At 50.3% G+C, this 25826-nt stretch overlaps 1 protein-coding gene across 1 annotated transcript in view; it reads right to left on the reverse strand.

Annotated features, from left to right (window-relative positions):
- aldh18a1 (aldehyde dehydrogenase 18 family, member A1) overlaps nt 1–25568 on the reverse strand; it is an 875135-nt gene extending 849567 nt beyond the window's left edge. The window contains exon 1 of the mRNA XM_068053240.1: nt 25364–25568. The gene's annotated coding sequence lies outside the window, so the exon portion shown is untranslated. The remainder of the gene's footprint in view (nt 1–25363) is intronic.
- Between the last annotated feature and the right edge of the window lie 258 nt (nt 25569–25826).

Genomic DNA, 25826 nt, shown 5'->3' on the forward strand with positions numbered 1-25826 from the left:
CAGCTCGCACTGACACACCATTCCAGCTCACAGTGAGACACCGTTCCAGCTCACACTGATACACCGTTCCAGCTCACACTGATACACTGTTCCAGCTCACACTGAGAAACCGTTCCAGCTCACACTGATACACTGTTCCAGCTCACAATGAGAAACCGTTCCAGCTCACACTGATACACCGTTCCAGCTCACACTGAGAAGCCGTTCCAGCTCACACTGACACACTGTTCCAGCTCACACTGACACACCATTCCAGCTCACACTGACACACAGTTCCAGCTCACACTGACACACTGTTCCAGCTCACACTGAGAAACCGTTCCAGCTCACACTGATATACCATTCCAGCTCACACTGACACACTGTTCCAGCTCACACTGAAAAACCGTTCCATTTCACACTGACACACCGTTCCAGCTCACACTGACACACTGTTCCAGCTCACACTGAGAAACCGTTCCAGCTCACACTGATACACTGTTCCAGCTCACACTGACACACTGTTCCAGCTCACACTGAGAAACCGTTCCAGCTCACACTTATACACCGTTCCAGCTCACACTGACACACTGTTCCAGCTCACACTGAGAAACCGTTCCAGCTCACACTGATACACCGTTCCAGCTCACAGTGAGACACCGTTCCAGCTCACAGTGAGACACCGTTCCAGCTCACACTGATACACCGTTCCAGCTCACACTGACACACCATTCCAGCTCACAGTGAGACACCGTTCCAGCTCACACTGATACACAGTTCCAGCTCACACTGATACACTGTTCCAGCTCACACTGAGAAACCGTTCCAGCTCACACTGAGAAACCGTTCCAGCTCACAGTGAGACACCGTTCCAGCTCACACTGATACACTGTTCCAGCTCACACTGAGAAACCGTTCCAGCTCACACTGAGAAACCGTTCCAGCTCACAGTGAGACACTGTTCCAGCTCACACTGATACACTGTTCCAGCTCACGCTGACACGCCGTTCCAGCTCACACTGATACACCGTTCCAGCTCACACTGACACACCGTTCCAGCTCACACTGACACACCGTTCCAGCTCACACTGACACACTGTTCCAGCTCACACTGAGACACCGTTCCAGCTCACACTGATACACTGTTCCAGCTCACACTGATACACCGTTCCAGCTCACACTGACACACTGTTCCAGCTCACACTGACACACTGTTACAGCTCACACTGAGACACCGTTCCAGCTCACACTGAGAAACCGTTCCAGCTCACACTGACACACTGTTCCAGCTCACACTGAGACACCGTTCCAGCTCACACTGAGAAACCGTTCCAGCTCACACTGATACACCGTTCCAGCTCACACTGACACACTGTTCCAGCTCACACTGATACACCGTTCCAGCTCACACTGATACACCGTTCCAGCTCACACTGACACACAGTTCCAGCTCACACTGACACACTGTTCCAGCTCACACTGAGAAACCGTTCCAGCTCACACAGAGAAACCGTTCCAGCTCACAGTGAGACACCGTTCCAGCTCACATTGATACACTGTTCCAGCTCACACTGATACACCGTTCCAGCTCACAGTGATACACTGTTCCAGCTCACACTGACACACCATTCCAGCTCGCACTGACACACCATTCCAGCTCACAGTGAGACACCGTTCCAGCTCACACTGATACACCGTTCCAGCTCACACTGATACACCGTTCCAGCTCACACTGAGAAGCCGTTCCAGCTCACACTGACACACTGTTCCAGCTCACACTGACACACCGTTCCAGCTCACACTCACACTGTTCCAGCTCACACTGAGAAACCGTTCCAGCTCACACTGATACACCATTCCAGCTCACACTGACACACTGTTCCAGCTCACACTGAGAAACCGTTCCATTTCACACTGACACAACGTTCCAGCTCACACTGAAACACTGTTTCAGCTCACACTGAGAAACCGTTCCAGCTCACACTGATATACTGTTCCAGCTCACACTGATACACTGTTCCAGCTCACACTGAGAAACCGTTCCAGCTCACACTGAGAAACCGTTCCAGCTCACACTGACACACTGTTCCAGCTCACACTGAGAAACCGTTCCAGCTCACACTGATACACCGTTCCAGCTCACACTAAGACACCGTTCCAGCTCACACTGAGAAATCGTTCCAGCTCACACTGATACACCGTTCCAGCTCACACTGATACACTGTTCCAGCTCACACTGAGAAACCGTTCCAGCTCACACTGTGAAACCGTTCCAGCTCACAGTGAGATACCGTTCCAGCTCACACTGATACACTGCTCCAGCTCACACTGAGAAACCGTTCCAGCTCACACTGAGAAACCGTTCCAGCTCACAGTGAGACACCGTTCCAGCTCACACTGATACACTGTTCCAGCTCACACTGACACGCCGTTCCAGCTCACACTGATACACCGTTCCAGCTCACACTGACACACCCTTCCAGCTCACACTGACACACCGTTCCAGCTCACACTGACACACTGTTCCAGCTCACACTGAGACACCGTTCCAGCTCACACTGAGAAACCGTTCCAGCTCACACTGATACACCGTTCCAGCTCACACTGACACACTGTTCCAGCTCACACTGATACACTGTTCCAGCTCACACTGAGAAACCGTTCCAGCTCACACTGAGAAACCGTTCCAGCTCACAGTGAGACACCGTTCCAGCTCACACTGATACACTGTTCCAGCTCACACTGATACACCGTTCCAGCTCACAGTGATACACTGTTCCAGCTCACACTGACACACCATTCCAGCTCACAGTGAGACACCGTTCCAGCTCACACTGAGAAACCGTTCCAAATCACACTGATACACCGTTCCAGCTCACACTGATACACTGTTGCAGCTCACAGTGAGAAACCGTTCCAGCTCACACTGATACACCGTTCCAGCTCACACCGATACACCGTTCCAGCTCACACTGATACATCGTTCCAGCTCACACTGATTACACTGTTCCAGCTCACACTGATACACTGTTTCAGCTCACACTGAGAAACCGTTCCAGCTCACACTGATACACTGTTCCAGCTCACACTGATACACTGTTCCAGCTCACACTGATACACTGTTTCAGCTCACACTGAGAGACCGTTCCAGCTCACACTGACACACCGTTCCAGCTCACACTGATACACTGTTTCAGCTCACACTGATACACCGTTCCAGCTCACAGTGAGACACCGTTCCAGCTCACACTGATACACTGTTCCAGCTCACAGTGAGAAACCGTTCCAGCTCACACTGATACACCGATCCAGCTCACACTGATACATCGTTCCAGCTCACACTGACACACCGTTCCAGCTCACACTGATACACTGTTTCAGCTCACACTGATACACTATTTCAGCTCACACTGAGAAACCGTTCCAGCTCACACTGATACACTGTTCCAGCTCACACTGACACACCGTTCCAGCTCACACTGATACACTGTTCCAGCTCACACTGAGAAACCGTTCCAGCTCACACTGAGAAACCGTTCCAGCTCACACTGAGAAACCGTTCCAGCTCACAGTGAGACACCGTTCCAGCTCACACTGATACACTGTTCCAGCTCACACTGAGAAACCGTTCCAGCTCACAGTAATACACTGTTCCAGCTCACACTGACACACCATTCCAGCTCACAGTGAGACACCGTTCCAGCTCACACTGAGAAACCGTTCCAGCTCACACTGATACACCGTTCCAGCTCACACTGACACACCATTCCAGCTCACAGTGAGACACCGTTCCAGCTCACACTGAGAAACCGTTCCAGCTCACACTGATACACCGTTCCAGCTCGCACTGACACACCATTCCAGCTCACAGTGAGACACCGTTCCAGCTCACACTGATACACCGTTCCAGCTCACACTGATACACTGTTCCAGCTCACACTGAGAAACCGTTCCAGCTCACACTGAGAAACCGTTCCAGCTCACAGTGAGACACCGTTCCAGCTCACACTGATACACTGTTGAAGCTCACACTGAGAAACCGTTCCAGCTCACACTGAGAAACCGTTCCATCTCACAGTGAGACACCGTTCCAGCTCACACTGATACACTGTTCCAGCTCACACTGACACGCCGTTCCAGCTCACACTGATACACCGTTCCAGCTCACACTGACACACCGTTCCAGCTCACACTGACACACCGTTCCAGCTCACACTGACACACTGTTCCAGCTCACACTGAGACACCGTTCCAGCTCACACTGAGAAACCGTTCCAGCTCACACTGATACACCGTTCCAGCTCACACTGACACACTGTTCCAGCTCACACTGATACACTGTTCCAGCTGACACTGAGAAACCGTTCCAGCTCACACAGACAAACCGTTCCAGCTCACAGTGAGACACCGTTCCAGCTCACACTGATACACTGTTCCAGCTCACACTGATACACCGTTCCAGCTCACAGTGATACACTGTTCCAGCTCACACTGACACACCATTCCAGCTCACAGTGAGACACCGTTCCAGCTCACACTGAGAAACCGTTCCAACTCACACTGATACACCGTTCCAGCTCACACCGATACACCGTTCCAGCTCACACTGATACATCGTTCCAGCTCACACTGATTACACTGTTCCAGCTCACACTGATACACTGTTTCAGCTCACACTGAGAAACCGTTCCAGCTCACACTGATACACCGTTCCAGCTCACACTGATACACTGTTCCAGCTCACACTGATACACTGTTTCAGCTCACACTGAGAAACCGTTCCAGCTCACACTGACACACCGTTCCAGCTCACACTGATACACTGTTCCAGCTCACACTGATACACTGTTCCAGCTCACACTGAGAAACCGTTCCAGCTCACACTGACACACCGTTCCAGCTCACACTGATACACTGTTCCAGCTCACACTGATACACTGTTCCAGCTGACACTGAGAAACCGTTCCAGCTAACACAGACAAACCGTTCCAGCTCACAGTGAGACACCGTTCCAGCTCACACTGATACACTGTTCCAGCTCACACTGATACACCGTTCCAGCTCACAGTGATACACTGTTCCAGCTCACACTGACACACCATTCCAGCTCACAGTGAGACACCGTTCCAGCTCACACTGAGAAACCGTTCCAACTCACACTGATACACCGTTCCAGCTCACACTGATACACTGTTGCAGCTCACAGTGAGAAACCGTTCCAGCTCACACTGATACACCGTTCCAGCTCACACCGATACACCGTTCCAGCTCACACTGATACATCGTTCCAGCTCACACTGATTACACTGTTCCAGCTCACACTGAGAAACCGTTCCAGCTCACACAGAGAAACCGTTCCAGCTCACAGTGAGACACCGTTCCAGCTCACATTGATACACTGTTCCAGCTCACACTGATACACCGTTCCAGCTCACAGTGATACACTGTTCCAGCTCACACTGACACACCATTCCAGCTCACAGTGAGACACCGTTCCAGCTCACACTGAGAAACCGTTCCAACTCACACTGATACACCGTTCCAGCTCACACTGATACACTGTTGCAGCTCACAGTGAGAAACCGTTCCAGCTCACACTGATATACTGTTCCAGCTCACACTGATACACTGTTTCAGCTCACACTGAGAAACTGTTCCAGCTCACACTGACACACCGTTCCAGATCACATTGATACACTGTTCCAGCTCACACTGATACACCGTTCCAGCTCACAGTGAGACACCGTTCCAGCTCACACTGATACACTGTTTCAGCTCACACTGATACACCGTTCCAGCTTACACTGACACACCGTTCCAGCTCACACTGATACACTGTTCCAGCTCACACTGAGAAACCATTCCAGCTCACACTGATACACTGTTCCAGCTCACACTGACACACCGTTCCAGCTCACACTGATACACCGTTCCAGCTCACACTGAGAAGCCGTTCCAGCTCACACTGATATACTGTTCCAGCTCACACTGATACACTGTTCCAGCTCACACTGAGAAACCGTTCCAGCTCACACTGAGAAACCGTTCCAGCTCACACTGACACACTGTTCCAGCTCACACTGAGAAACCGTTCCAGCTCACACTGATACACCGTTCCAGCTCACACTAAGACACCGTTCCAGCTCACACTGAGAAATCGTTCCAGCTCACACTGATACACCGTTCCAGCTCACACTGATACACTGTTCCAGCTCACACTGAGAAACCGTTCCAGCTCACACTGTGAAACCGTTCCAGCTCACAGTGAGACACCGTTCCAGCTCACACTGATACACTGTTCCAGCTCACACTGAGAAACCGTTCCAGCTCACACTGAGAAACCGTTCCAGCTCACAGTGAGACACCGTTCCAGCTCACACTGATACACTGTTCCAGCTCACACTGACACGCCGTTCCAGCTCACACTGATACACCGTTCCAGCTCACACTGACACACCGTTCCAGCTCACACTGACACACCGTTCCAGCTCACACTGACACACTGTTCCAGCTCACACTGAGACACCGTTCCAGCTCACACTGAGAAACCGTTCCAGCTCACACCGATACACCGTTCCAGCTCACACTGACACACTGTTCCAGCTCACACTGATACACTGTTCCAGCTCACACTGAGAAACCGTTCCAGCTCACACTGAGAAACCGTTCCAGCTCACAGTGAGACACCGTTCCAGCTCACACTGATACACTGTTCCAGCTCACACTGATACACCGTTCCAGCTCACAGTGATACACTGTTCCAGCTCACACTGACACACCGTTCCAGCTCACACTGATACACTGTTCCAGCTCACACTGAGAAACCATTCCAGCTCACACTGATACACTGTTCCAGCTCACACTGACACACCGTTCCAGCTCACACTGATACACCGTTCCAGCTCACACTGAGAAGCCGTTCCAGCTCACACTGACACACTGTTCCAGCTCACACTGACACACCGTTCCAGCTCACACTGACACACTGCTCCAGCTCACACTGAGAAACCGTTCCAGCTCACACTGATACACCATTCCAGCTCACACTGACACACTGTTCCAGCTCACACTGAGAAACCGTTCCATTTCACACTGACACAATGTTCCAGCTCACACTGAAACACTGTTTCAGCTCACACTGAGAAACCGTTCCAGCTCACACTGATATACTGTTCCAGCTCACACTGATACACTGTTCCAGCTCACACTGAGAAACCGTTCCAGCTCACACTGAGAAACCGTTCCAGCTCACACTGACACACTGTTCCAGCTCACACTGAGAAACCGTTCCAGCTCACACTGATACACCGTTCCAGCTCACACTAAGACACCGTTCCAGCTCACACTGAGAAATCGTTCCAGCTCACACTGATACACCGTTCCAGCTCACACTGATACACTGTTCCAGCTCACACTGAGAAACCGTTCCAGCTCACACTGTGAAACCGTTCCAGCTCACAGTGAGACACCGTTCCAGCTCACACTGATACACTGTTCCAGCTCACACTGAGAAACCGTTCCAGCTCACACTGAGAAACCGTTCCAGCTCACAGTGAGACACCGTTCCAGCTCACACTGATACACTGTTCCAGCTCACACTGACACGCCGTTCCAGCTCACACTGATACACCGTTCCAGCTCACACTGACACACCGTTCCAGCTCACACTGACACACCGTTCCAGCTCACACTGACACACTGTTCCAGCTCACACTGAGACACCGTTCCAGCTCACACTGAGAAACCGTTCCAGCTCACACCGATACACCGTTCCAGCTCACACTGACACACTGTTCCAGCTCACACTGATACACTGTTCCAGCTCACACTGAGAAACCGTTCCAGCTCACACTGAGAAACCGTTCCAGCTCACAGTGAGACACCGTTCCAGCTCACACTGATACACTGTTCCAGCTCACACTGATACACCGTTCCAGCTCACAGTGATACACTGTTCCAGCTCACACTGACACACCATTCCAGCTCACAGTGAGACACCGTTCCAGCTCACACTGAGAAACCGTTCCAAATCACACTGATACACCGTTCCAGCTCACACTGATACACTGTTGCAGCTCACAGTGAGAAACCGTTCCAGCTCACACTGATACACCGTTCCAGCTCACACCGATACACCGTTCCAGCTCACACTGATACATCGTTCCAGCTCACACTGATTACACTGTTCCAGCTCACACTGATACACTGTTTCAGCTCACACTGAGAAACCGTTCCAGCTCACACTGATACACTGTTCCAGCTCACAATGATACACTGTTCCAGCTCACACTGATACACTGTTTCAGCTCACACTGAGAGACCGTTCCAGCTCACACTGACACACCGTTCCAGCTCACACTGATACACTGTTTCAGCTCACACTGATACACCGTTCCAGCTCACAGTGAGACACCGTTCCAGCTCACACTGATACACTGTTCCAGCTCACAGTGAGAAACCGTTCCAGCTCACACTGATACACCGATCCAGCTCACACTGATACATCGTTCCAGGTCACACTGACACACCGTTCCAGCTCACACTGATACACTGTTTCAGCTCACACTGATACACTATTTCAGCTCACACTGAGAAACCGTTCCAGCTCACACTGATACACTGTTCCAGCTCACACTGACACACCGTTCCAGCTCACACTGATACACTGTTCCAGCTCACACTGAGAAACCGTTCCAGCTCACACTGATACACTGTTCCAGCTCACACTGAGAAACCGTTCCAGCTCACACTGAGAAACCGTTCCAGCTCACACTGAGTAACCTTTCCAGCTCACAGTGAGACACCGTTCCAGCTCACACTGATACACTGTTCCAGCTCACACTGAGAAACCGTTCCAGCTCACAGTAATACACTGTTCCAGCTCACACTGACACACCATTCCAGCTCACAGTGAGACACCGTTCCAGCTCACACTGAGAAACCGTTCCAGCTCACACTGATACACCGATCCAGCTCACACTGATACATCGTTCCAGCTCACACTGACACACCGTTCCAGCTCACACTGATACACTGTTTCAGCTCACACTGATACACTATTTCAGCTCACACTGAGAAACCGTTCCAGCTCACACTGATACACTGTTCCAGCTCACACTGACACACCGTTCCAGCTCACACTGATACACTGTTCCAGCTCACACTGAGAAACCGTTCCAGCTCACACTGAGAAACCGTTCCAGCTCACACTGAGAAACCGTTCCAGCTCACAGTGAGACACCGTTCCAGCTCACACTGATACACTGTTCCAGCTCACACTGAGAAACCGTTCCAGCTCACAGTAATACACTGTTCCAGCTCACACTGACACACCATTCCAGCTCACAGTGAGACACCGTTCCAGCTCACACTGAGAAACCGTTCCAGCTCACACTGATACACCGTTCCAGCTCACACTGACACACCATTCCAGCTCACAGTGAGACACCGTTCCAGCTCACACTGAGAAACCGTTCCAGCTCACACTGATACACCGTTCCAGCTCGCACTGACACACCATTCCAGCTCACAGTGAGACACCGTTCCAGCTCACACTGATACACCGTTCCAGCTCACACTGATACACTGTTCCAGCTCACACTGAGAAACCGTTCCAGCTCACACTGAGAAACCGTTCCAGCTCACAGTGAGACACCGTTCCAGCTCACACTGATACACTGTTCCAGCTCACACTGAGAAACCGTTCCAGCTCACACTGAGAAACCGTTCCAGCTCACAGTGAGACACCGTTCCAGCTCACACTGATACACTGTTCCAGCTCACACTGACACGCCGTTCCAGCTCACACTGATACACCGTTCCAGCTCACACTGACACACCGTTCCAGCTCACACTGACACACCGTTCCAGCTCACACTGACACACTGTTCCAGCTCACACTGAGACACCGTTCCAGCTCACACTGAGAAACCGTTCCAGCTCACACTGATACACCGTTCCAGCTCACACTGACACACTGTTCCAGCTCACACCGATACACTGTTCCAGCTCACACTGATACACTGTTCCAGCTGACACTGAGAAACCGTTCCAGCTCACACAGACAAACCGTTCCAGCTCACAGTGAGACACCGTTCCAGCTCACACTGATACACTGTTCCAGCTCACACTGATACACCGTTCCAGCTCACACTGATACACTGTTCCAGCTCACACTGACACACCATTCCAGCTCACAGTGAGACACCGTTCCAGCTCACACTGAGAAACCGTTCCAACTCACACTGATACACCGTTCCAGCTCACACTGATACACTGTTGCAGCTCACAGTGAGAAACCGTTCCAGCTCACACTGATACACCGTTCCAGCTCACACCGATACACCGTTCCAGCTCACACTGATACATCGTTCCAGCTCACACTGATTACACTGTTCCAGCTCACACTGATACACTGTTTCAGCTCACACTGAGAAACCGTTCCAGCTCACACTGATACACCGTTCCAGCTCACACTGATACACTGTTCCAGCTCACACTGATACACTGTTTCAGCTCACACTGAGAAACCGTTCCAGCTCACACTGACACACCGTTCCAGCTCACACTGATACACTGTTCCAGCTCACACTGATACACCGTTCCAGCTCACAGTGAGACACCGTTCCAGCTCACACTGACACACCGTTCCAGTTCACACTGATACACTGTTCCAGCTCACAGTGAGAAACCGTTCCAGCTCACACTGATACACCGATCCAGCTCACACTGATACATCGTTCCAGCTCACACTGACACACCGTTCCAGCTCACACTGATACACTGTTTCAGCTCACACTGATACACTGTTTCAGCTCACACTGAGAAACCGTTCCAGCTCACACTGATACACTGTTCCAGCTCACACTGACACACCGTTCCAGCTCACACTGATACACTGATCCAGCTCACACTGAGAAACCGTTCCAGCTCACACTGATACACTGTTCCAGCTCACACTGAGAAACCGTTCCAGATCACACTGATACACCGTTCCAGCTCACACTGAGAAGCCGTTCCAGCTCACACTGAGAAACTGTTCCAGCTCACACTGACACACCATTCCAGCTCACACTGACACACCGTTCCAGCTCACACTGACACACTGTTCCAGCTCACACTGAGAAACCGTTCCAGCTCACACTGATATACCATTCCAGCTCACACTGACACACTGTTCCAGCTCACACTGAAAAACCGTTCCATTTCACACTGACACACCGTTCCAGCTCACACTGACACACTGTTCCAGCTCACACTGAGAAACCGTTCCAGCTCACACTGATACACTGTTCCAGCTCACACTGACACACTGTTCCAGCTCACACTGAGAAACCGTTCCAGCTCACACTTATACACCGTTCCAGCTCACACTGACACACTGTTCCAGCTCACACTGAGAAACCGTTCCAGCTCACACTGATACACCGTTCCAGCTCACACTGATACACCGTTCCAGCTCACACTAAGACACCGTTCCAGCTCACACTGAGAAACCATTCCAGCTCACACTGATATACCGTTCCAGCTCACACTGACACACTGTTCCAGCTCACACTGATACACTGTTCCAGCTCACACTGACACACCATTCCAGCTCACAGTGAGACACCGTTCCAGCTCACAGTGAGACACCGTTCCAGCTCACACTGATACACCGTTCCAGCTCACACTGACACACCGTTCCAGCTCACACTGATACACTGTTCCAGCTCACACTGAGAAACCGTTCCAGCTCACACTGAGAAACCGTTCCAGCTCACAGTGAGACACCGTTCCAGCTCACACTGATACACTGTTCCAGCTCACACTGAGAAACCGTTCCAGCTCACACTGAGAAACCGTTCCAGCTCACAGTGAGACACTGTTCCAGCTCACACTGATACACTGTTCCAGCTCACGCTGACACGCCGTTCCAGCTCACACTGATACACCGTTCCAGCTGACACTGACACATCGTTCCAGCTCACACTGACACACCGCTCCAGCTCACACTGACACACTGTTCCAGCTCACACTGAGACACCGTTCCAGCTCACACTGAGAAACCGTTCCAGCTCACACTGATACACCGTTCCAGCTCACACTGACACACTGTTCCAGCTCACACTGACACACTGTTACAGCTCACACTGAGACACCGTTCCAGCTCACACTGAGAAACCGTTCCAGCTCACACTGACACACTGTTCCAGCTCACACTGAGACACCGTTCCAGCTCACACTGAGAAACCGTTCCAGCTCACACTGATACACCGTTCCAGCTCACACTGACACACTGTTCCAGCTCACGCTGATACACCGTTCCAGCTCACACTGATACACCGTTCCAGCTCACACTGACACACTGTTCCAGCTCACACTGACACACTGTTCCAGCTCACACTGAGAAACCGTTCCAGCTCACACAGAGAAACCGTTCCAGCTCACAGTGAGACACCGTTCCAGCTCACATTGATACACTGTTCCAGCTCACACTGATACACCGTTCCAGTTCACAGTGATACACTGTTCCAGCTCACACTGACACACCATTCCAGCTCACAGTGAGACACCGTTCCAGCTCACACTGAGAAACCGTTCCAACTCACACTGATACACCGTTCCAGCTCACACTGATACACTGTTGCAGCTCACAGTGAGAAACCGTTCCAGCTCACACTGATACACCGTTCCAGCTCACACCGATACACCGTTCCAGCTCACATTGATACATCGTTCCAGCTCACACTGATTACACTGTTCCAGCTCACACTGATACACTGTTTCAGCTCACACTGAGAAACCGTTCCAGCTCACACTGATACACTGTTCCAGCTCACACTGATACACTGTTCCAGCTCACTGATACACTGTTTCAGCTCACACTGAGAAACCGTTCCAGCTCACACTGACACACCGTTCCAGCTCACACTGATACACTGTTCCAGCTCACACTGATACACCGTTCCAGCTCACAGTGAGACACCGTTCCAGCTCACACTGATACACTGTTCCAGCTCACAGTGAGAAACCGTTCCAGCTCACACTGACACACCGATCCAGCTCACACTGATACATCGTTCAAGCTCACACTGACACACCGTTCCAGCTCACACTGATACACTGTTTCAGCTCACACTGATACACTGTTTCAGCTCACACTGAGAAACCGTTCCAGCTCACACTGATACACCGTTCCAGCTCACACTGAGAAGCCGTTCCAGCTCACACTGACACACTGTTCCAGCTCACACTGACACACCATTCCAGCTCACACTGACACACCGTTCCAGCTCACACTGACACACTGTTCCAGCTCACACTGAGAAACCGTTCCAGCTCACACTGATACACCATTCCAGCTCACACTGACACACTGTTCCAGCTCACACTGAGAAACCGTTCCATTTCACACTGACACACCGTTCCAGCTCACACTGACACACTGTTCCAGCTCACACTGAGAAACCGTTCCAGCTCACACTGATACACTGTTCCAGCTCACACTGACACACTGTTCCAGCTCACACTGAGAAACCGTTCCAGCTCACACTTATACACCGTTCCAGCTCACACTGACACACTGTTCCAGCTCACACTGAGAAACCGTTCCAGCTCACACTGATACACCGTTCCAGCTCACACTGAGAAACCGTTCCAGCTCACACTGATATACCGTTCCAGCTCACACTGACACACTGTTCCAGCTCACACTGATACACTGTTCCAGCTCACACTGAGAATCCGTTCCAGCTCACACTGAGAAACCGTTCCAGCTCACAGTGATGCACCGTTCCAGCTCACACTGATACACTGTTCCAGCTCACACTGAGAAACCGTTCCAGCTCACAGTAATACACTGTTCCAGCTCACACTGACACACCATTCCAGCTCACAGTGAGACACCGTTCCAGCTCACACTGAGAAACCGTTCCAACTCTCACTGATACACCGTTCCAGCTCACACTGATACACTGTTGCAGCTCACAGTGAGAAACCGTTCCAGCTCACACCGATACACTGTTCCAGCTCACATTGATACATCGTTCCAGCTCACACTGATTACACTGTTCCAGCTCACACTGATACACTGTTTCAGCTCACACTGAGAAACCGTTCCAGCTCACACTGATACACTGTTCCAGCTCACACTGATACACTGTTCCAGCTCACACTGATACACTGTTTCAGCTCACACTGAGAAACCGTTCCAGCTCACACTGACACACCGTTCCAGCTCACACTGATACACTGTTCCAGCTCACACTGATACACCGTTCCAGCTCACAGTGAGACACCGTTCCAGCTCACACTGATACACTGTTCCAGCTCACAGTGAGAAACCGTTCCAGCTCACACTGATACACCGATCCAGCTCACACTGATACATCGTTCCAGCTCACACTGACACACCGTTCCAGCTCACACTGATACACTGTTTCAGCTCACACTGATACACTGTTTCAGCTCACACTGAGAAACCGTTCCAGCTCACACTGATACACTGTTCCAGCTCACACTGACACGCCGTTCCAGCTCACACTGATACACTGTTCCAGCTCACACTGAGAAACCGTTCCAGCTCACACTGATACACTGTTCCAGCTCACACTGAGAAACCGTTCCAGCTCACACTGATACACCGTTCCAGCTCACACTGAGAAGCCGTTCCAGCTCACACTGACACACTGTTCCAGCTCACACTGACACACCATTCCAGCTCACACTGACACACCGTTCCAGCTCACACTGACACACTGTTCCAGCTCACACTGAGAAACCGTTCCAGCTCACACTGATACACCATTCCAGCTCACACTGACACACTGTTCCAGCTCACACTGAGAAACCGTTCCATTTCACACTGACACACCGTTCCAGCTCACACTGACACACTGTTCCAGCTCACACTGAGAAACCATTCCAGCTCACACTGATACACTGTTCCAGCTCACACTGACACACTGTTCCAGCTCACACTGAGAAACTGTTCCAGCTCACACTTATACACCGTTCCAGCTCACACTGACACACTGTTCCAGCTCACACTGAGAAACCGTTCCAGCTCACACTGATACACCGTTCCAGCTCACACTAAGACACCGTTCCAGCTCACACTGAGAAACCGTTCCAGCTCACACTGATATACCGTTCCAGCTCACACTGACACACTGTTCCAGCTCACACTGATACACTGTTCCAGCTCACACTGAGAATCCGTTCCAGCTCACACTGAGAAACCGTTCCAGCTCACAGTGGGACACCGTTCCAGCTCACACTGATACACTGTTCCAGCTCACACTGAGAAACCGTTCCAGCTCACAGTAATACACTGTTCCAGCTCACACTGACACACCATTCCAGCTCACAGTGAGACACCGTTCCAGCTCACACTGAGAAACTGTTCCAGCTCACACTGATACACCGTTCCAGCTCACACTGACACACCATTCCAGCTCACAGTGAGACACCGTTCCAGCTCACACTGAGAAACCGTTCCAGCTCACACTGACACACCGTTCCAGCTCACACTGATACACTGTTCCAGCTCACACTGAGACACCGTTCCAGTTCACACTGATAAACCGTTCCAGCTCACACTGACACACCGTTCCAGCTCACACTGATACACCGTTCCAGCTCACACTGAGAAACCGTTCCAGCTCACACTGATACACCGTTCCAGCTCACACTGAGACACCGTTCCAGCTCACACTGAGAAACCATTCCAGCTCACACTGATACGCCGTTCCAGCTCACACTGATACACCGTTCCAGCTCACACTGATACGCCGTTCCAGCTCACACTGATACACCGTTCCAGCTCACACTGAGAAACCGTTCCAGCTCACACTGATACGCCGTTCCAGCTCACACTGAGAAACCGTTCCAGCTCACACGGAGAAACCATTCCAGCTCACACTGACACACCGTTCCAGCTCACACTGATACACTGTTCCAGCTCACACTGAGAAACCGTTCCAGCTCACACTGATACACCGTTCCAGCTCACACTGACACACCGTTCCAGTTCACACTGACACACCGTTCCAGCTCACACTGAGAAACCGTTCCAGCTCACACTGAGAAACCGTTCCAGCTCACACTGATACGCCGTTCCAGCTCACACTGAGAAACCGTTCCAGCTCACACTGAGAAACCGTTCCAGCTCACACTGATACGCCGTTCCAGCTCACACTGAGAAACCGTTCCAGCTCACACGGAGAAACCGTTCCAGCTCACACTGACACACCGTTCCAGCTCACACTGATACACTGTTCCAGCTCACACTGAGAAACCATTCCAGCTCACACTGACACACCGTTCCAGCTCACACTGATACACCGTTCCAGCTCACACTGAGAAACCGTTCCAGCTCACACTGAGAAACCGTTTCAGCTCACACTGATACGCCGTTCCAGCTCCCACTGACACACCGTTCCAGCGCACACTGACACACCGTTTCAGCTCACACTGACACACCGTTCCAGCTCACACTGAGAAACCGTTCCAGCTCACACTGACACACCGTTCCAGCTCACACTGATACACTGTTCCAGCTCACACTGAGAAACCGTTCCAGCTCACACTGATACACCGTTCCAGCTCACACGGACACATCGTTCCAGCTCACACTGATACACCGTTCCAGCTCACACTGACACACCGTTCCAGCTCACACTGATACACCGTTCCAGCAGACACTGACACACCGTTCCAGCTCACACTGATACACCGTTCCAGCTCACACTGACACACCGTTCCAGCTCACACTGATACACCGTTCCAGCTCACACTGATACACTGTTCCAGCTCACACTGAGAAACCGTTCCAGCTCACACTGACACGCCGTTCCAGCTCACACTGACACACCGTTCCAGCTCACACTGAGAAACCGTTCCAGCTCTCACTGACACGCCGTTCCAGATCACACTGACACGCCGTTCCAGATCACACTGACACACCGTTCCAGCGCACACTGACACACCGTTCCAGCTCACACTGACACACCGTTCCAGCTCACACTGAGAAACCGTTCCAGCTCACACTGACACACCGTTCCAGCTCACACTGATACACTGTTCCAGCTCACACTGAGAAACCGTTCCAGCTCACACTGATACACCGTTCCAGCTCACACGGACACACCGTTCCAGCTCACACTGATACACCGTTCCAGCTCACACTGACACACCGTTCCAGCTCACACTGAGAATCCGTTCCAGCAGACACTGACACACCGTTCCAGCTCACACTGATACACCGTTCCAGCTCACACTGACACACCGTTCCAGCTCACACTGATACACCGTTCCAGCTCACACTGATACACTGTTCCAGCTCACACTGAGAAACCGTTCCAGCTCACACTGACACGCCGTTCCAGCTCACACTGACACACCGTTCCAGCTCACACTGAGAAACCGTTCCAGCTCACACTGACACGCCGTTCCAGATCACACTGACACACTGTTCCAGCTCACACTGATACACTGTTCCAGCTTACACTGAGAAACCGTTCCAGCTCACACTGATACACTGTTCCAGCTCACACTGACACACCGTTCCAGCTCACACTGATACACTGTTCCAGCTCACACTGAGAAACCGTTCCAGCTCACACTGATACACTGTTCCAGCTCACACTGAGAAACCGTTCCAGCTCACACTGATACACCGTTCCAGCTCACACTGAGAAGCCGTTCCAGCTCACACTGACACACTGTTCCAGCTCACACTGACACACCATTCCAGCTCACACTGACACACCGTTCCAGCTCACACTGACACACTGTTCCAGCTCACACTGAGAAACCGTTCCAGCTCACACTGATAAACCATTCCAGCTCACACTGACACACTGTTCCAGCTCACACTGAGAAACCGTTCCATTTCACACTGACACACCGTTCCACCTCACACTGACACACTGTTCCAGCTCACACTGAGAAACCGTTCCAGCTCACACTGATACACTGTTCCAGCTCACACTGACACACTGTTCCAGCTCACACTGAGAAACCGTTCCAGCTCACACTTATACACCGTTCCAGCTCACACTGACACACTGTTCCAGCTCACACTGAGAAACCGTTCCAGCTCACACTGATACACCGTTCCAGCTCACACTAAGACACCGTTCCAGCTCACACTGAGAAACCGTTCCAGCTCACACTGATATACCGTTCCAGCTCACACTGACACACTGTTCCAGCTCACACTGATACACTGTTCCAGCTCACACTGAGAAACCGTTCCAGCTCACACTGAGAAACCGTTCCAGCTCACAGTGAGACACCGTTCCAGCTCACACTGATACACTGTTCCAGCTCACACTGAGAAACCGTTCCAGCTCACAGTAATACACTGTTCCAGCTCACACTGACACACCATTCCAGCTCACAGTGAGACACCGTTCCAGCTCACACTGAGAAACCGTTCCAGCTCACACTGATACACCGTTCCAGCTCACACTGACACAGCATTCCAGCTCACAGTGAGACACCGTTCCAGCTCACACTGAGAAACAGTTCCAGCTCACACTGATACACCGTTCCAGCTCACACTGACACACCATTCCAGCTCACAGTGAGACACCGTTCCAGCTCACACTGAGAAACCGTTCCAGCTCACACTGATACACCGTTCCAGCTCACACTGATACACTGTTCCAGCTCACACTGATACACTGTTTCAGCTCACACTGAGAAACCGTTCCAGCTCCCACTGACACACCGTTCCAGCTCACACTGATACACTGTTCCAACTCACACTGATACACCGTTCCAGCTCACACTGACACACCGTTCCAGCTCACACTGATACACTGTTCCAACTCACACTGATACACCGTTCCAGCTCACACTGAGACACCGTTCCAGCTCACACTGAGAAACCGTTCCAGCTCACACTGATACACTGTTCCAACTCACACTGATACACCGTTCCAGCTCACACTGAGACACCGTTCCAGTTCACACTGATAAACCGTTCCAGCTCACACTGACACACCGTTCCAGCTCACACTGATACACCGTTCCAGCTCACACTGAGAAACCGTTCCAGCTCACACTGATACACCGTTCCAGCTCACACTGAGACACCGTTCCAGCTCACACTGATACACCGTTCCAGCTCACACTGAGAAACCGTTCCAGCTCACACTGATACACCGTTCCAGCTCACACTGAGACACCGTTCCAGCTCACACTGAGAAACCGTTCCAGCTCACACTGATACGCCGTTCCAGCTCACACTGATACACCGTTCCAGCTCACACTGATACGCCGTTCCAGCTCACACTGATACACCGTTCCAGCTCACACTGAGAAACCGTTCCAGCTCACACTGATACACCGTTCCAGCTCACACTGACACACCGTTCCAGCTCACACTGATACACCGTTCCAGCTCACACTGATACACCGTTCCAGCTCACACTGAGAAACCGTTCCAGCTCACACTGATACGCCGTTCCAGCTCACACTGATACACCGTTCCAGCTCACACTGATACGCCGTTCCAGCTCACACTGATACGCCGTTCCAGCTCACACTGACAAACCGTTCCAGCTCACACTGAGAAACCGTTCCAGCTCACACTGATACACCGTTCCAGCTCACACTGAGAAACCGTTCCAGCTCACACGGAGAAACCGTTCCAGCTCACACTGACACACCGTTCCAGCTCACACTGATACACTATTCCAGCTCACACTGAGAAACCGTTCCAGCTCACACTGATACACTGTTCCAGCTCACACTGACACACCGTTCCAGTTCACACTGACACACCGTTCCAGCTCACATGAGAAACCGTTCCAGCTCACACTGAGAAACCGTTCCAGCTCACACTGATACGCCGTTCCAGCTCACACTGAGAAACCGTTCCAGCTCACACTGAGAAACCGTTCCAGCTCACACTGACACACCGTTCCAGCTCACACTGATACACTGTTCCAGCTCACACTGAGAAACCGTTCCAGCTCACACTGACACACCGTTCCAGCTCACACTGATACACTGTTCCAGCTCACACTGAGAAACCGTTCCAGCTCACACTGAGAAACCGTTTCAGCTCACACTGATACGCCGTTCCAACTCACACTGACACACCGTTCCAGCGCACACTGACACACCGTTCCAGCTCACACTGACACACCGTTCCAGCTCACACTGAGAAACCGTTCCAGCTCACACTGACACACCGTTCCAGCTCACACTGATACACTGTTCCAGCTCACACTGAGAAACCGTTCCAGCTCACACTGATACACCGTTCCAGCTCACACTGAGACACCGTTCCAGCTCACACTGATACACCGTTCCAGCTCACACTGAGAAACCGTTCCAGCTCACACTGATACACCGTTCCAGCTCACACTGAGACACCGTTCGAGCTCACACTGAGAAACCGTTCCAGCTCACACTGATACGCCGTTCCAGCTCACACTGATACATCGTTCCAGCTCACACTGATACACTGTTCCAGCTCACACTGCGAAACCATTCCAGCTCACACTGACACGCCGTTCCAGCTCACACTGAGAAACCGTTCCAGCTCACACTGATACACCGTTCCAGCTCACACTGAGAAACCGTTCCAGCTCACACTGACACGCCGTTCCAGATCACACTGACACACTGTTCCAGCTCACACTGCTACACTGTTCCAGCTCACACTGATACACCGTTCCAGCTCACACTGACACACCGTTCCAGCTCACACTGAGAAACCGTTCCAGCTCACACTGACACGCCGTTCCAGCTCACACTGAAAACCGTTCCAGCTCACACTGATACACCGTTCCAGCTCACACTGAGAAACCGTTCCAGCTCACACTGACACACCGTTCCAGCTCACACTAACACACCGTTCCAGCTCACACTGATACGCCGTTCCAGCTCACACTGATACGCCGTTCCAGCTCACACTGAAAACTGTTCCAGCTCACACTGACACGCCGTTCCAGCTCACACTGAAAACCGTTCCAGCTCACACTGATACACCGTTCCAGCTCACACTGACACACCGTTCCAGCTCTCACTGACACACCGTTCCAGCTCACACTGATACACTGTTCCAGCTCACACTGATACACTGTTCCAGCTCACACTGAAAACCGTTCCAGCTCACACTGATACACCGTTCCAGCTCACACTGATACACTGTTCTAGCTCACACTGATACACTGTTCCAGCTCACACTGAAAACCGTTCCAGCTCACACTGACACACCGTTCCAGCTCACACTGATACACCGTTCCAGCTCACACTGATACACTGTTCTAGCTCACACTGATACACTGTTCCAGCTCACACTGAAAACCGTTCCAGCTCACACTGACACACCGTTCCAGCTCACACTGATACACCGTTCCAGCTCACAGTGACACATCGTTCCAGCTCACACTGACACACTGTTCCAGCTCACACTGATACACCGTTCCAGCTCACACTGATACACCGTTCCAGCTCACACTGACACACCGTTCCAGCTCACAGTGACACACCATTCCAGCTCGCACTGACACACCGTTCCAGCTCACACTGACACACTGAGGCTTGCTGCAAGCTTGGCCCTTCAGTCCAGGATCAATCTGCACCTTCACAGGGTAAAATGTCTCAGCAGTATTGTGTGCAGCATGACTAGCCCAACTGACACAGGTGACAGCAACCCCAAGTAACACTGAGGCAGTGTTAGAGTATACAGTATATTACATTGCACATAGCACTGGACAGGTCCACATTATGTCATGGAATTTGACAACCACACACTTGCCCCTCGCCCTCACGTGCTTTCTCCACCCCCACACGCTGCTCCCCATCCTCACATGCTCACCCCCTCTCACAGCTCGCATCCTCTCACACAGTCACTCCCCTACACGCTTGCACCCTCCTCTCACACACACTCGCCTCCCCCCCTCACATGTTCATGTTCCCCCCCTCACACGCTTGCGTCTCCTCTGTCACATGGCTGATGCTCATCCGTTCTCCTTCATGGTCTCTTATATTCTTCCCAACACAAATCACTTGGTAGCATGCAGCCTGGCTGAGCTCCCCGTCCTGCCTTGTCCTGACTATGGGTCACAAGGCTAGTTGGAGACTGCTGATACTGTCCAGGTGAGCTAGCTAATGTAACATACCAGAGGGATCGAACCTGGAATGGATAGGAACACACAGCTGCAGCTCAGAGTGAGGGCTCTACAAAGAATTCTCCGCTATGTGAAACCTGCTAGAAGTGAAAACCTCATTGGGGAGTTTTATCAAAATCTCCTTTAAGCCCATGGAATAGATTCTCTTTCCTGGAAACAAGTGCTAGAGTAGAAATACAAACGTATGTGTGTCTGTGTATATATATTAATGTGTGTATCTCTTTACTGGTGTGTGTACATGTGAGAATTCTCGAATCTTACAGCACAGGAGGAGCCCATTCAGCCCATCGTGTCCATGACAACACTTTGAAAGAGTCATCCAATTAACCGACTCTCTGCTCTTTTCCCATAAGCCTGTAAATTTCTTCCTTTTAAATATTTTCCTAATTCATTTTTCAAAGTTATTATTGAACCTGTCTTGACCAGCCTTTCAGGCAGTGCATTCCAGATCATAACAAATAGCAGCCGAAAAATAACATTCTCATTTCCTTCCAAGATCTTTTGCCAATTATCTTAAATCTGTTTCTCCTGGTTACCAATCTCCTGCCAGTGGAAACAGGTTCTCCTGATTTTCTCTTCAAACCCTTTATGTTTTTGAACACTTCTCTTAAATCTCCCCCTTAACCTTCTCTGCTCCAATCCCAGCTTCTCCAGTCTCTCCAATCAACTGAAGTCCCTCATTCCTGGGACCATTCCAGTAAATCTCTCCTGCACCCTCTCCAAGGCTTTGACATCCTTCCTGAAGTATGATGCCCAGAATTGGACACAATTCTCCAGCTGAGGCTGATTTATAAAGATTTAGTATAAATTCTTGCTTCTGTACAGTATACCAAGATTCCTTCTAATTTTTTTTTTGGATTACGCAGGTGATTTATTTAAGTGCGTGACTCCTTTAAATTTTTGCACCGCTGCGCATACATGCTAATTTAAAGGGGCCAACACATGCTAATTTAAAGGGGCCAATACATGCTAATTTAAAGGGGCCAATACATGCTAATTTAAAGGGGCCAATACATGCTAATTTAAAGGGGCCAATTAGCATGGCCTGCAATGGGTACTTTAGGATTTCTGCACAATTGCACAGCTTAAAGGAAACATTACACTATCTCTCTATTTATAAAGCCCAAGATCCTCTATTTCTTTTTTTAAACAGCCTTATTAACATGTCCTGCCACCTTCAAAGATTTGTGAACCCCCAGGTCTCTCTCTTCCTGCACTGCATTTTAAATTGAGCTGGTTAATTTAGATTGCCTCTCCTCATTTTTCCTTCTACAATACATCACAAGACACTTCTCTGCATTAAATTTCATCTGCCATGTGTCCTCTCATTTCACCAGTCTGTGTCCTCCTAAAGTCCTTTACTATCAGCCTCATTGTTTACTATATTTCAGTTTTGTGTCACCTGCAGACTTTGAAATTAAGTCCTGTATATCCACATCTAGGCACATCATATATCAAAAAGAGCAGTGGAGGATCACTGACCCCTGGCGAACACTGCTATTTATGTCCCTCCAGTCTGAAAAACAACTGCTTACCACTATTCTCTGCTTTTTTATTTATTTATTTAGAGATACAGCACTGAAATAGGCCCTTCGGCCCACCGAGTCTGTGCCGACCATCAACCACCCATTTATACTAATCCTACATTAATCCCATATCCCTACCACATCCCCACCATTCTCCTACCACCTACCTATACTAGGGGCAATTTACAATGGCCAATTTATTGATCAACCTGCAAGTCTTTGGCTGTGGGAGGAAACCGGAGCACCCGGCTGAAACCCACACGATCACAGGGAGAACTTGCAAACTCCGCACAGGCAGCACCCAGAATCGAACCCTGGTCGCTGGAGCTGTGAGGCTGCGGTGCTAACCACTGCGCCACTGATTTTGAGAAATATTATTCATAAGATTGGAGTAGAATTTTAGATTGGTGACAGGCTTGTGGGGCCTTTAAATATATTGGTTTAGATATTAAGCAGGTAAGTCTGGAATAACTTTAAATCAACAATCCTACTTAGAGAGAGTTACTCCCATCCCGGTTAATCTGTTTGGTCATCCCAGAAAGATGATGATCTATCTAAAGAAGAGACTGTGCAATTGCAAAGCTTGATTGGTCAATTAAATTGGTTGTGCACTCAGACTAGACCTGATGCTAGTTTCGATGAGCTGGAGCTAAGTATAATGATGATGAAACACCCAAACGTTGAGAGTTATTTTAAGGGCAAATAAAATATTTAAAATTGAAACTGGAGAATGTGTACTAAAGGTCCCATCCTTAGGTGACCCAAAGAACATAAAGCTAGTCATTTTTAATGATGCTTCACACGCTAATCTTCCTGATTGGTATGCGAGGACAGCTGGTTTCATAATATTTCTGATGGGTGAAAAATGGGAAATGTCCTTTAGCTTCATAAACTAAGAAAATAAAAAGGGCCGTTAAAAGCACTTTAGCTGCGGAAACACTGGGTCTTGTGGAGACAGCAGATATGGGGTTCCATTTGTCAAATATTTTAAGTGAAATTCTGAACAGGGGACATACTGAAGATAAGATACCCATTGAATGTTATGTGGATAATAGTTCTTTGTGGGACAATATACAGTCTACAAAAACTGAGTGAGAAAAGGCTACGTATTGACCATGCTGAATTGAAACAAATGCTGGAGAGAAAGGAAATCTCCAAACTCAAATGAGTAAATGCAAGTCACCAGCTATCTGACTGTTTGACGAAAAGAAATACTAGTAGAAAGAAATTGTTAGGGGTGCTATAGGAGAGGCGTCTCACAAGGTAATAGTTTGTACTGAATATGGAATTTATTTTGTAACGCTGTTTGAGCATGTTAATCTAAGTTTTATTACACAATTAACAGATTCCCTTCTTTTATATCAATTGATTAATTGTGTAATTATATGCAGGTGGAAGGTGCTAATTTGGGGTTTTACTCAAGCATGTTTAAGGAGACATTTACTGAGACTGGTGGAGGTTTTTGAGTGAGGAACTACTTGTTTGTAATCCTTTTACTCTGTACAGTAAATGTGAAACTGAGTAAAGATAGGCTCCAGCATCACCCTTCCACAACAAGCTTTCTGGAATTGAATATTGGCCCTCAATCATCTCTGCAAAAATCTCCTAACATCGGACCAGCAGCAAAAGCTTCTCTTCCAAGCTTTTTCAAGGTAGTTCTCTTAAAGCACATTCGTACATGAAACAGAATTCGCCAGTCCTGTAACCACACTCTGATCTCACCTGCTCAACAATGGATGCAAGTCGCCCAAGGGCAAGGCCGCATTCATCACCTCGGGTCACCACCGCGCTGCCCAGTTTTACCACAATGCGCTTGGCTTGCTTCAGCTCACTGCGATGGGCAAAGGGTTTTCCTGGACTGCGCTTCAGAGGAACATTGAGAAATGGAACGTTGCTCCAGGAATGGGCAGGTGGTTTAAAGGAGGCTGCTCCATAAGTCGGCCAACCTACAGAAAACGGACAAAAGTTCAGATTATAAATTACAAACAGGAACCAAGAAACGGCACAGTGGCACAGTGGTTAGCACCGCAGCCTCACAGCTCCAGGGACCCGGGTTTAATTCTGGGTACTGCCTGTGCGGAGTTTGCAAGTTCTCCCTGTGACCGTGTGGGTTTCCGCCGGGTGCTCCGGTTTCCTCCCACAGCCAAAGACTTACAGGTTGATAGGTAAATTGGCCATTGTAAAT

The sequence above is a fragment of the Heterodontus francisci genome, chromosome 20 (genome assembly GCF_036365525.1).
Source record: "Heterodontus francisci isolate sHetFra1 chromosome 20, sHetFra1.hap1, whole genome shotgun sequence".
In the NCBI taxonomy this organism is placed as follows: domain Eukaryota; kingdom Metazoa; phylum Chordata; class Chondrichthyes; order Heterodontiformes; family Heterodontidae; genus Heterodontus; species Heterodontus francisci.